Source organism: Microtus ochrogaster, chromosome 8 (genome assembly GCF_000317375.1).
Source record: "Microtus ochrogaster isolate Prairie Vole_2 chromosome 8, MicOch1.0, whole genome shotgun sequence".
Taxonomy (NCBI): Eukaryota; Metazoa; Chordata; class Mammalia; order Rodentia; family Cricetidae; genus Microtus; species Microtus ochrogaster.
In genome coordinates, this window is record NC_022015.1 from 46,550,894 (window position 1) to 46,563,207 (window position 12,314).

The window sequence follows — 12,314 nt, forward strand, 5'->3', positions numbered from 1 at the left end:
AGTCCCCTCAGCTTCACGGAATCTGGAATCACCTAAAAGACACACACACTTGTGAGGGATTATACAGACGAGGTTACCTAGGTTACCTCAACTGTGGGCAGCAGCAATCCATAGACTGGTCCTGGACTGAATGAAAAGGAGAAAGTGAGGTGGCCACCAGCTGTCATCTCTGTTTCCTGACTGTGGAGGTCGTGTGACGAGTGGTCTTGGCATTCAGCACCTTTCTGCCATGGACTTGTACCATTGAACTGTAAGCTAAAATGAAGCCTTCTTTCTTTCAAGTAGCTTTGGTCAGGGTTTTTCCACAGGATGCAGGTGCATTGTGCAAGGGTTAGGTCAGAAATCCTGCAACATCAGCATTCCAGCATACTGCAGCAGCTAAATGAAAACTGGTGTGGGAGGTCCTTCTGGCTGTGTGTTGCTTTTATTGGTTAATGAACAAGGAACTGCTTTGAGCCTATGGCAGGGAAGAACAGAACTAGTTGGGGAAAGCTAGGCTTTATGCTGGGGCAAAGAGGACAGGACAGAGTCACAGAGAAGCGATGGAGCTGCTGGAGACAGATGCTGGAAACTTTACCCGGTAAGCTACAGCCATGTGGCGATACACAGATTATTAAAATGGGTTAGATTAAGATATAAGAGTTAACCAATAAGAAGCCAGAGCTAATGGTCCAAGCAATGATTTTATTAGTACAGTTTCTGGGTGATTATTTTGGCTCTAAGCTAGCTGGGCGGCCAGGAACCAACAAGTGGCCTTCTCCGACAGGAACCAAATGATCTGCTCCTCTGAGTTACAGAGCTTTATTTCCTGAATTCCTTGGGATCATAGCCACATGGGCTGAACACTGGTGATCTGATAGATGAATCAGGTGTGGTATCTGTGTTTCTCATTTCACAGTCTTACAGAAACTGACATAAGTGGAATTGTATACTTCTTTCAAAAAGCTCAATGGGGCCGTTCCTCTGTCCCTGGGCAGCACACAGCAACAAAATGGATCACATATACCCACAAAGGCAAGTCTAGGCCCAGTCCAGGGGCAGCACCTGGGACGTGGTGCAGGATGCAGACCGACTGAGCTGGAGCCTGCATGGCAGCAGAGCCTCGGCGACTGGAAGGCACAGTGACTTTTCAGAACCACTAGGGATTTGGGAGAGGAGGTAACGAGGGTCCCCTCAGAACCCCATGTTCAACGTCTGTCCATAGTCACCCTCACACAGAAGGCAGCTGCAGTCAGACTCGAAATGCCCTTTCTTTTTAAATCTCCACCCTTTCCAATAACAACATAAAGTGAAAATGATGAAAATTGCAAATGGAAGCTTACAGGAATTTTATGAGCTTAGAGTCACTTATTTTGGCGTCTGGTGAGAGAAGTCTAAAGTTCTTAACTAGTTGATTGTGTTGCTTGTTGGCCTTGGCTGTGACCTGAGCTTCCTTCCTTCCTTGACTGCCTCCTTTCTCTCTGAACCTAGCCTAGCTGGTAAGGCCTGGCCTCTATTTTCTGAGCAAATTCACAAAACAAAGGTGGTGCTGTCTCTTCATATACTTGGAGATTAAGGCAATTAGAGATGGGGTGAGGCTCTTAAAGCATTTCTCAGATTCCTGAGTGCGGCCTGGCAATCTCTGAGCATCCATCCACGTGTAATTTGAGGAAACAAGCTTCAGGCACTAGCCCTGGGGGCACCCGTGAGTATTCTAATTGACAGAGGCGTGAAGGTGCAGGCCTGTCGGGGAGTGGACTTTCCATTAACACAGCAAATGGCTTTTTAATATAATTAGTTAATTTTTTTATGTGTATGAGTTCTTGCCTGATGCCCACAGAAGTCAGAAGAGGGTGTTGGATTCCCGGAAGTGGAGTTATTCCCGGAAGTGGAGTTACAGGCAGTTGTGAACTACCATGCAGGTGCTGGGAAACAAACCCGGGCATCTGCAAGAGCTCTTAATCACTGAGCCATCCTCTCCAGTTCCATGCCACTGGCTTGGGAGTACATCCGGGAAATTGCTTGGAACCCAAGACTACAAAGACAAGGCCTTTGGTTTTACCTAGCTTGATGCCTCGTGATAGCTCCAGCAATATGAAGATGTCAGGCAATCGGGAGACGCTGCACAACCATAGAAGAATGTGGGCGCTATCAAGTGATAAAAGGGGGGCAATTGATTCAGATCTCATGGCAACTGGGACAAAGAAATAGAGGGGTGTGATGGAAAAGTTCCATGTCTAGTGTGCCAGAGAGAAGAAGCAGAATATGAGATATAACCGCTAGAAACGACGAAAGAGGGAACCATCGTCAGGTGATGGCAAACTTCAAGTTCAAGGTGATGGGCAAGATCTCCAGGGATTCAGATGGACAGTCCCGGATTAGATTTTATTCTGGTGGGTAAGGTGGGATAACCATGCCTGTGGTAGAAACTAGACGAAGAGAGAGAAAAGTTACAAGATTCTTGACCGTGATGATGAAGATGGAGGCATGTGGCTTTGGAACAGAAGCTGAAGTTACACCTGCTGCAGTTCTGCACTGGAGCTGAGTGACAGAGCAGGTCAAATGCTTCCTGCAGTTGTTTGGGGGGTTATTTTGTTCCAAGAAGGCTTAGTCCTGAATTGGGAGTTTTGGGTGCTGTGAGCAAACACTAGGAAGATAAAGTATGGTGGTTCCAATGAGATGTTTCCCTTGAAGTCTCGGGCATTTGAAAACTTGGTGCCGGGTTTGATTGTTTGGGAAGGATGAAGAGTGTGGCCTTGTTGAAGGGAGGCAATGTCACTGGGGTGGGCTTAGGGTCACATACCTTAGTTTTTAAGTGTATGTGTTCTTGAGTAATTTCAGTGAAACATAACCCCCCCCCACACACACACACACTAACTCTTTGGGCAGTCCATAACTGCACACCCATGGTGCCTTGGTGTCTACTCTAAAGCTCTGTTCTCCCCCTCTACATTTGGAGGTTGCGTTCAGGGCCTCACCTGGACATGCCCGGGGAGCACTCTGCAGCGGGTTGTATCACCACGTGTCCTAGGACAAAGTCCTTACTTTACAACTGCTCACCCAGGATCGGGATCACAGCTGCCAAGACTGTGCTGGTCCTGTGGGATTTGTTAGCTCTCCACGGACAAACATAGCATTGCCCCGTCAGGCGTGCTGGAATTGAACGAGGAAGAAACTTGTTCCCGAGCCATTTGCCGCTAAGGTGGGGTTCAGACGTTTGATGTTTCCAGGTTGGCAGATGTAGCTCATATTTTCATCGTGGCGTTCAGCCTGGCAAACATTTACTTTGTTTCTGAGAACAGGCATAGATCGAGGAAGGGTTACAGCATGCGTCCACCTGCTACCGCAAAGCTGCTGCTGGCTGTATCTCTGTGAAGATCCAAGAGGGAGTGCAGGTTTCACATTAGGGAGAAAACAAGTTGCTGACCGTACAGTGACTGCCTCGGTTGCGATTAATGCAGTGCGGAGCTGGAAAGGATCGCTTGCTGGAGTTAAAACGCCACATTAACCTGTGTTTTCAGCAAAGCTAGACAGATTCGTCAAAATGAGATCCTCAAGGAGAACCCATTAGTAAATAAGATGATGTTACTCTGTGAATGAGAGGCTCTGTCTCGATGCCACTTCTGCCTTGCACAAAGATGAAACAATAAGAAAGAACACTTTATTATGCCACATAACTGAGACCTCAGAGCTTTTCCTGTGCAGTGATTTTTGTTAAAAAAAATAAAGAGACTCTCAGGGACTAGAGAATTATTTTATTCCCACTCATTTTACAGCGAGAGAAGAAAATGAGCCCATGCTAACGTGGAGTGAGCAAGGGAATGTGGGGTGCACGCACATCTGTGAAGATTACTTCCAACTCATAGGAATAGTTTCTCTTCTACGAATTATTAAGAGACTGGAAAAAAAATCACTTCACTTGAGAAAACCACAATGATCTCTTTAACTGGGGCGTAGCCTTTCTGGTCCTGCCTTAAATACCTTTCAGGTGAAGCTGGGTTTCTGTGCCGAGCCTGGGCTGGCATTATAGACTCACCTTGCTTGCTTTTGGTGGCAGCCACTGCCCTGTTTCTATAGTTCCTTACTCTGGTAAGCTCCTTGCATGCTCTTTTATCTACAATGTCATTTTATTTGTGTGCTGACACCCAAGTTTTGCCCAACTTTGGTTTAGTAAGTACAGTGAAGTCAACATAAGTCTTCAAATCCACATGTAGTGTGATATGAACGTCCAAATGTTCTGGTTGCTGCTGGCTCTTAGTCTGACATCTGCCAGCCTATTCTCACTTAGAGGTTTTCACCCAAGCTGACCCTTATATTGTTCGTTCCTTGTTTTCCGTCCTGCCTTTATCACTCCATTGTGGTGCTCCAGAAATCCTGCCACTCTGTTTATATTCAGTTCCTTGAGCATAGATTACCTTCCCTTCCAGAGGAGGCTGAAACTTCAGTCTTTGATCCCAATGCTCCTCTCTCCTTCAACCCCACCTCTGTTATATAGAAGAACCAGCCTAGCTGATTTGCTAAAAGCATAAACAGATTGATCAAGGTATTGATGATCTTCTCTGCCCCTTTTCTCTCCCCTCTTCCCAGTTTCATGTAGCCTAGGATGGCCCTAAAATGCTTTAGCTGAGGATGGCCTTGAACTTCTGATACTTATAACCTATGATCTAATAGTTGCTGATGTGATTTGATATTATTATTGGGTAGCAACTGTGGGCTGGTTTATCACTGCTGGTTTCTTGTAATTCTGTATTATCTGGTTCTATAGAGCACGCTTGGCTACCCGCAGCATTATCTCATGTAGTCACAATGGGATCTTTAGAAAATTGCAGTAATTTATAGTAAATTTATAGTAAATTATGACCCCAATGCATTCACATTCTAGTTGGATCTGGCCTGACCTTATTTTAAAATATTCAGAATCCCCCAATAGCAGACAGCATGTTTTTGCAAATTTTTAAGGCACGAAATGCCCTGTAGGTTAATTACTGAACTTAAAATATTTTTAATAGACTCAGTTACCTTCTGAAAAATATCAATGTACACATTTTACTTCCTGGAGGAGTGGAAGCAAGAGAAATATCCGAGGGCAGAACTCACTGATCAGGAAAGGACAGGATTCAGGATTGAGCTGGAAGGATTTCCCAGGAATTACTTCTCAGCCTGTCCTTTGGTTGGTGGATTTTAGGTTCTTCTCTGCAGGCTGGGTGCCTTGTTTCTGTCCCTCAATCTTCTGTTTTCTGAGAACACACATTTTGTCACTGGGCCCTACATCAATTCCTTCTAACTTGCTAGTCTAGAATTTCCCTCGCTGCTAATGAAGACCAACCTGGAGTTGAGAAAAATCCCTCCATCAGATTGCCTGTAGGCAAGTGTGTGAGGCATTTTCTTGATTAGTGATTCACGTGGGACAGTCCAGTCTAGTGTGGGCAGTCACAGCCCTTAGCAGGTGGTCCTAATTGTATTTAAAAAAAAATAGTGATAAGCAAGCTAAGAAAACCATGAGGAGCAAGCCAGTAAGTAGCATTTCCCCAAGGCTTCTGCTTCAGTTCTTAACTCTAGGTTCCTTCCTTGGGTTCCTGCCTTGACTTCCCTGGCCGATGGACTCTAAACCAGTAAGCCAAATAATCCCCTTCCTCCCGCTTGTTGCTTTTAGCCAGAATGTTTTATCACACCAAGGGAAGCAAGCAAGAACAGCAGCTCACAGGGCAGCTACACTCCCTCATCCCTAGTTAAAGCTCCCACAGGCCGCTCCTGAGCTTCTTGACCTGCTCTGACACTTAATTTCTTTTGCTTATGGAAACTGGGAACCCTTTTCCTGACTTTGAATTAGGCTAATTTGTTTTTATGTTATTACATTTGGTCCATAACTTTTAGGCATTTGGAAGATCTTTTTCTGTGATTGGCTGGGGGCAAGGGAGGCTGTTCTGTACCAAATAAGCCAAAGGGCTTCTGCAACACCTGCGTCTGTGCGTCTGCGTCACCCTCTCGGTACAGTTCACCCCACTGTGCCATATGCGAGCCAGGCAAGGGCCTGGAGGTTGAAAGAACACACATCAGACCTGGGACATTCGAAAAATCAGCTTGGGAAAATCCTTACACAACTAGCTGCTGCACAAGGAATTCCCCTCAGACAGGTAGGAAATTGTCACACCCAAGATGGAGTAAACAATGCCCTATAGCTAATCACCAGGTGGGGCAGAGGGAGTACAGGAACAAACAGGAAACGCTAGCTGGCCAGAGACCGTCCTCAGAATGAACCCCCGGAGCAGGGGTAGACCCAGGGGCCTTACAGGCTTCCACCACTACCTCAGGTGTCTTTATTGACTGGGTGAGACTAACATGAGCCCAATATATGCCTTCTTAGAAGCCCACAAGGTGACCACTTTCCCCATGCTGTGACCCTTTCATACAGCTCCTCATGTCGGGGTGACCCCCAACCTTAAAGTTATTTCGTTGCTTCTTCATAGCTGTAGTTTGCCACTGTTATGAAAGACTATCAGATATCTGACCCCTATGGGTCAGGTCAACGCGCAGGTTGAGAACCCCTGCATTAACGGTTTCTGAGGCACAGGTGATATCTAACGTGTACCCTAGTATCCTTCCCTCGGCCAGCTGAAGGGTTTGGCAAAGACTGTTTCTTTGCAGTCTATCCTTCAGTTCAGAGTGGGAACCGAACAGGAGAGAGACCCTGGCTGCCTCAAGAGACTCTACCAGCCCCTCCTGTGCTTTTCAGGAGGCCTTGGTTGGCCCGCGAGAGGGGCTCTGCCTATACACCTGTGGGACTGTCCAATGCCACCTGGGTGTCCTGTCCTTGTTTCTGTTTCTGAATGAAACTTTTGGTCAACCTTCAACACTTTACTTAAGAACTGGGTAGCTACTGTTCTCTTCATCACGTGTTTTATAAGCAAGTATTTGAAGTATGTTTGTGTGCCAAGAGCCTTTTAGGCACAGCCGGTAAACAAAGACGGCTCTTTCCTTCCAGAGCTTACAGCCCAGTTCACCTTGCCTTCCTCTCCTCTGTGATCTTTTTGGCTGTTGTTGTTTAGGTTTTGTTTATTTGGGGGATTGTGTTTGAATTATAGCATTTCTCCCTTCCCTTTCTTCCCTCTCAGCCTCCCATAGACTACTAGATCTCCTTCAAATTCATGGCTTCTTCATCATCAACTACTACTGTATGCATGTATGTATTTATATAAACATACATATATCTGATGAGTCTCTATAGTGTTACTTGTATGTCTGTTTTTAGGGCTGACTGTTTGGCACTGGAGAACCAATAGTGTGCTCTTCCCTGGGGAGGTCCTCTGCTCCCACTTCCGGCTATCCTCAGATGTCTATAGTTCTCTGTATAGGATTGAAGGCTTTTGCCAATCCAGTTCAGCATGTTCATTGTGGCCCTCATCCAGCTGGAGTTCAGATGGTCATGTTGATCAGTCTTGAGGAGTAGAGTTTCTAACATTACTAGGAGATACAGTCTCACAGCAAACTCCCCGATACTCTGTTTGGCCCGTCCAATCCTCCTCTTCTGCAATGGTCCCTGACCTTTGATGTGGAATGTTTTGTAGATTAAACACAAGAGCATTAAGACTGGTCCTCTGTTTCTTTTTCCTCCCCTTGGCCCCTTTGATTATCTAAAATTTCTTAGGCTCAAATTTGAAAGCACAAACTAGAGTTTAAGTCAAGACATGGAGAAGTGATCACTGGTTTTGCTAGTCATACTGGAATACTTTAACTTTGGAGACTGCTTCACCAAGCATGGGGGAGGGGAGGGGGGTCAGCAAAATGGTTTCTGTCTGTCTGGTAATTGTTTGTATTCCTAGTTTGCGTCTTATTTTACAGGCCTTAATTCATTGAGTAAATTCGGGATTCAAATCTACCCCATTAAGAAAGTTAAAACCTGATTTTCATTACAAATTCACAGCAGCAGAAGCTGTGGAGAGTCACAATTTACCTACAGAACTTACGCCTGGAAGGGACCTTACATTTAACATGCCGTGCAAGAAAATTCAGAATACAGACCATGATAGTGAGATCTTAATTATTACAAATATGGAAATTGAAACAAAAATAGATAAATAATCTTGTTTGCTAAAAGGACTAGATAAAATGCAAATATGTGGGCATGATGTTGAATTTCATATAGATCCTGCTTCTGGATTTGCATAACAGATTTACTTTTGATAACTATCTCTAAGCATGTTTGTTTATCTTTAGGACAGGGTCTTGCTGTGTAGTGTAGCCTGGCCTGGAACTGGGAATTTTGTTTCTTCAGCCTCCCAAGTCCGGGGATTATGGGTGTGCACCAACCACCCTTTCCACTTGGCGATTTCTTTGGCAAGATCATCAGTTCCTAACAAAGAGTGTTTGAGAGCGAACACCTGGGCCTGTCACATGTCAGGACTATCAGTTTCGGTACATAAAAGTTATTCTGAGAATAGTGTTGGCTGGCAACTTCAGGCTTTAGACGTTAGTAGAAAAATAAATCTTTTGAAAAGAACTTTTGAGTCTTAAAAAGCATTTGAGATGATTGAAGAACAGCTCCCAAGACTCATGGTTTGACCAAGCATGGAAAGCAGAGATTTAGTGGAGTTTATGAATTAACATTGTTAGGACTCAAGGTGCATTGTGGTCTAGAATCATAGGCATTTTTTCTTAAGTGTGGGGGGTGCTTTAAAGCTCTAAGTATTACTTAGAACTCGAGGATTCTGAGCTGCCTTATTCCTGCTGGGAGCAGGATGAAATTACAATGTGCTCTCTGAGCCCTTTCAGACTTTTCCAGGTTGAATTTTATTGTTTACTTACTTATTTATTTAGTAAGTTTTGTAAGATAGGGTTTCTCTGTGCAGCCCTGGCTCTCCTGGCCTCTATAAAAAAGTCTGGCCTTGAACTCACAGAGATCAACCTACCTCTGCCTCCTGAGTCTGGGATTAAAGGTGTACAGCATAACCATCCAGCTTTAATTTTTATTAATTTGAATGTTCTCATGGAGAGAAGTTCATGTAAGCTATTGACATATCTATTTTGAGGAGTATTTTAGTATCTGAATGAAAATTTCAAAAGCTCAGATAGTCCCGAGACTTAAACTCTGCTATGGGAGAGCATTGCCATGTGAGCTTCTTGCTGAACTGGGTTTCGAACACTGTGCTGTTGATGGACTAAGCCAGATAATTCTTGTCCTCGGAGGCTGTCCTGTGGAATGCAGTGTCCTGGCTGCTCTGTGCAGTGAATAACAGTTAAGTCCCCACCTTCAAATGCTTCCATACTTTGTACTGGGGGCAAATAGCCCCCACCAACAACCACACCATCTAGAATAATGTCCACTGTGGTAATTTTTTGAATATCAGATGAACTACAGTGGCCATCATTTAGAACAGAGTCATTTCATAGAAATACAATTAGAACCCTTATGTGTTGCGATTATTGCAGTTATGGAAATAAACAGAAACAGGTGAGATGGAATATTTGCACTGTGCTTTACTTGATCCAATTGCCTAACATTATCATATCAGTGTGCAATCAAGAAAAATTACCAATGAGGTATTTTATATATTTTCCAGAACTAAGTATTAAAATCTGGAGTGGGAACCAGGGAGATGGTTTAGTCGGTAAAGTGCTTGCTCTTCCAACACAAGGATCTGGGCTCCATCCTCAGTGACCATGTGAAAGTCTGAGCATGATGACCCATGTTTAGAATCCCATCACTGGGGAGGCAGAGACAAGCAGATCTGTGGGGCTCACAGTGAGCCCCAAGTCCAATGAGAGATGCTGTCTCTAAATAAGTAAATAAATAAATAAAACCAAGGTGAATGACTTCCATGGAACAACACCCCAGGCTGACCTTTGACCTCTACATATGTACACACACACACACACACACTCCAGTCTAGCACACTTTAAACCTGAATCTGAGGTCTAGTTTGTGGCTAAAGTCCATTCTATATCCATCCCAGTCAATAGGCACACATGTCCATAGAGGACAGCTGAGGATTAGAGGGGTGGGGTTTAAACACAGCTGAGGTCAGTTTGTACCAGCAACAACTAGAAAAGAGGCAGAAGAGGACCAAGTGGATATTGTAAAACCAGCAGAACAATGTGGAGTGTTGAACATAGGATTTTCATGTTGTGTACACTATGCATATGTAGAAATGATTAGAAAGAGTTATGGAGGACTTTTGGGGTGGGGGCCAGCAGAGAAATAAAGGGAAATGTATTGCTGGGTAACTTGTATAATAAAAGCTTTGGATTTGTGAGCACACAGGTCTAATGGTGCGGCGAACTTCTCGACCAATGAGGAAGAACGACCACCACACAAGGATTCTTCTCAGATCACGCTTTAATGGAGTGCCCTTGGTTGAGGGAGAGCAGGAAGCGAGGGGCCTCTGAGAGCGCTTAAGCAGCTGTTTATATAGGGAGTAGGCACACGGGTCGCCCTGTGATTGGCTGCCACCATCAGCTGACACCAAACTGCATCGGGATAGGCCCAAGGACCCTTATCCACCGTGCATGAGGGAAGCGGAGGACATGCAGCTCCCAAAGGCATAGCCAAATATGGAGTTGTTTATTTCCAACAAGACAGAATGTCGGCACCATCTTGTAATGGCGATCCTGTCCAGCTCCCTGCATAATGGTCTCTCGGGATCAGTGGGGTTGTGCACCAGAGTCATTAGAGGGGCGTTTTCAAATGTTCTCACTGGGCTCCATGCTGAGCTGTTAAGTGGAAATACCAAAGAGTTCAATGCCAAGTTCTTCAGATGATTCTGAACTGTGGTTAGGGTGGAGAGATGGGACCATGAAGAAAGTACAGAGTTAGGATACGTTTCCTTCTATTAACTATTGATGATGTCTCTTACAGAGGTAACTGGATGAGAGCCTCGTGGAAGGTCCCTAGTGACACATCGGAAGGGCTTTCTGTTGTTGAATAAGGGCAGGCCCATATTTTGCAGTGAAAGATCATTAGAGCTTTGGGAATTGAGAGCTTTTTGTGAGGGTGTTGACTAATCTAGAGCTATTCAACTTCATGACAGGGCTGTCCAAGAGTCTGTGGTAGTTCTGAGCTCTAAAGCGTGTCTAGACAGACTCTTAACAAAGGTGCAAGCGTACAAGACCCTGGAATTGCATTCCACAGTCGCTGTCTAAAGACGGGTTAGAGGCCCGAAGAGCTGAAAAGCTGTTCTTTTAAATTCCTGGTTGAAATTTGGTTGGAATGTTAGGGGAGATATTGGTGGGGGGGGGGACTCATATTGCAAACCCAACCAATCTCTCCTATTGCCGTGTCCTGCTTGAACAACTACAGTGTTCGCGCCAGCGGAAGGGAGGCCAACTTCATTTCGTTTGACAATACAACCCCCTCCCATCAGGAATGTTTTGTACTGGATCCAGGGTCAGCGTTAGTCAAGATGCCAGTCTCTTACATTTCTGTCATCAGTGTCTTTTGTATGTAGGAAAAATAAAAATAAAAGAGGAAGCAGAAGGGTGTTTTTTGTCAGGATTTAGAGCTGCTATTGGTCTGGGAAACATTTAGAAAATGCATGACTTAGTGGGTGTTCTGTTTAGTTATCCCGGAGTGAAAGGCACACTGGTTACCATGGAAACAGACTTACCATCCTAAGGAAGTGGCTTCAGCACTTCCCTCCTAATGATAGCACACAACATGAGGACAATGGGTTTACATTGGATTCCCCTGGGAGGTGATAGTGTTCCCCAGCAAATGACCTCCCCCCAGCTTTAAACTCTCAGGTTTACCTTTCCTGTGCATTTGTGTTAGCTGGTGCGGTGCCTTTATCCTCTGCCCCTGTGGGAAGAACCCAAATGTTGCACTGGTTTCACTGGAGTCATTGGATATTCGATAATGGTACCCATATTTTTTTGTTCTTAGAAGTTGGACGATCGAATACTGAGATCTGACTCTGCCTGGAGCAGAGTTACTCTAGTTAAGATCAGCAGGAGGCCCTGTGATCTGAAGCTAATTAATCCAGACTAAGGCCACATAAAATGAGTCTTCTGAAAACCGGGTCCATTTCACTGAAAATACTGCAGTGGGGAAACAATTGAAATTTCCAGTTGGAAGAATAAATTATAAGCATAAAGTTGCTTGGTCTTCCCTTTTCAAAATCTTAAGCTGCAACGTTTAAAAAGGTTGGGCGTGTATGTTCAGTCAAGCAGGAAACAAGTGCTGGGTTCTTTTTTTATTTATTGAGAAAAGGAAAAAAAAAAGTTTCCCCCTCCTCCCAGCCTCCCATTTCCCTCCCCCTCCTTCCAACCTTTCTCCTCCTCCCCCCACTCCTCTCCCCCTCCCTCTCCAGTCCAAAGAGCAGTCAGGGTTCCCTGCCCTGTGG

At 44.9% G+C, this 12,314-nt stretch overlaps 1 protein-coding gene across 1 annotated transcript in view; it reads left to right on the forward strand.

The window, feature by feature from the left end:
• The window catches only part of Gna14 (G protein subunit alpha 14), a 142,571-nt gene that overhangs the window by 50,632 nt on the left and 79,625 nt on the right, over positions 1-12,314 (forward strand). The gene's annotated exons all lie outside the window — the stretch shown is intronic.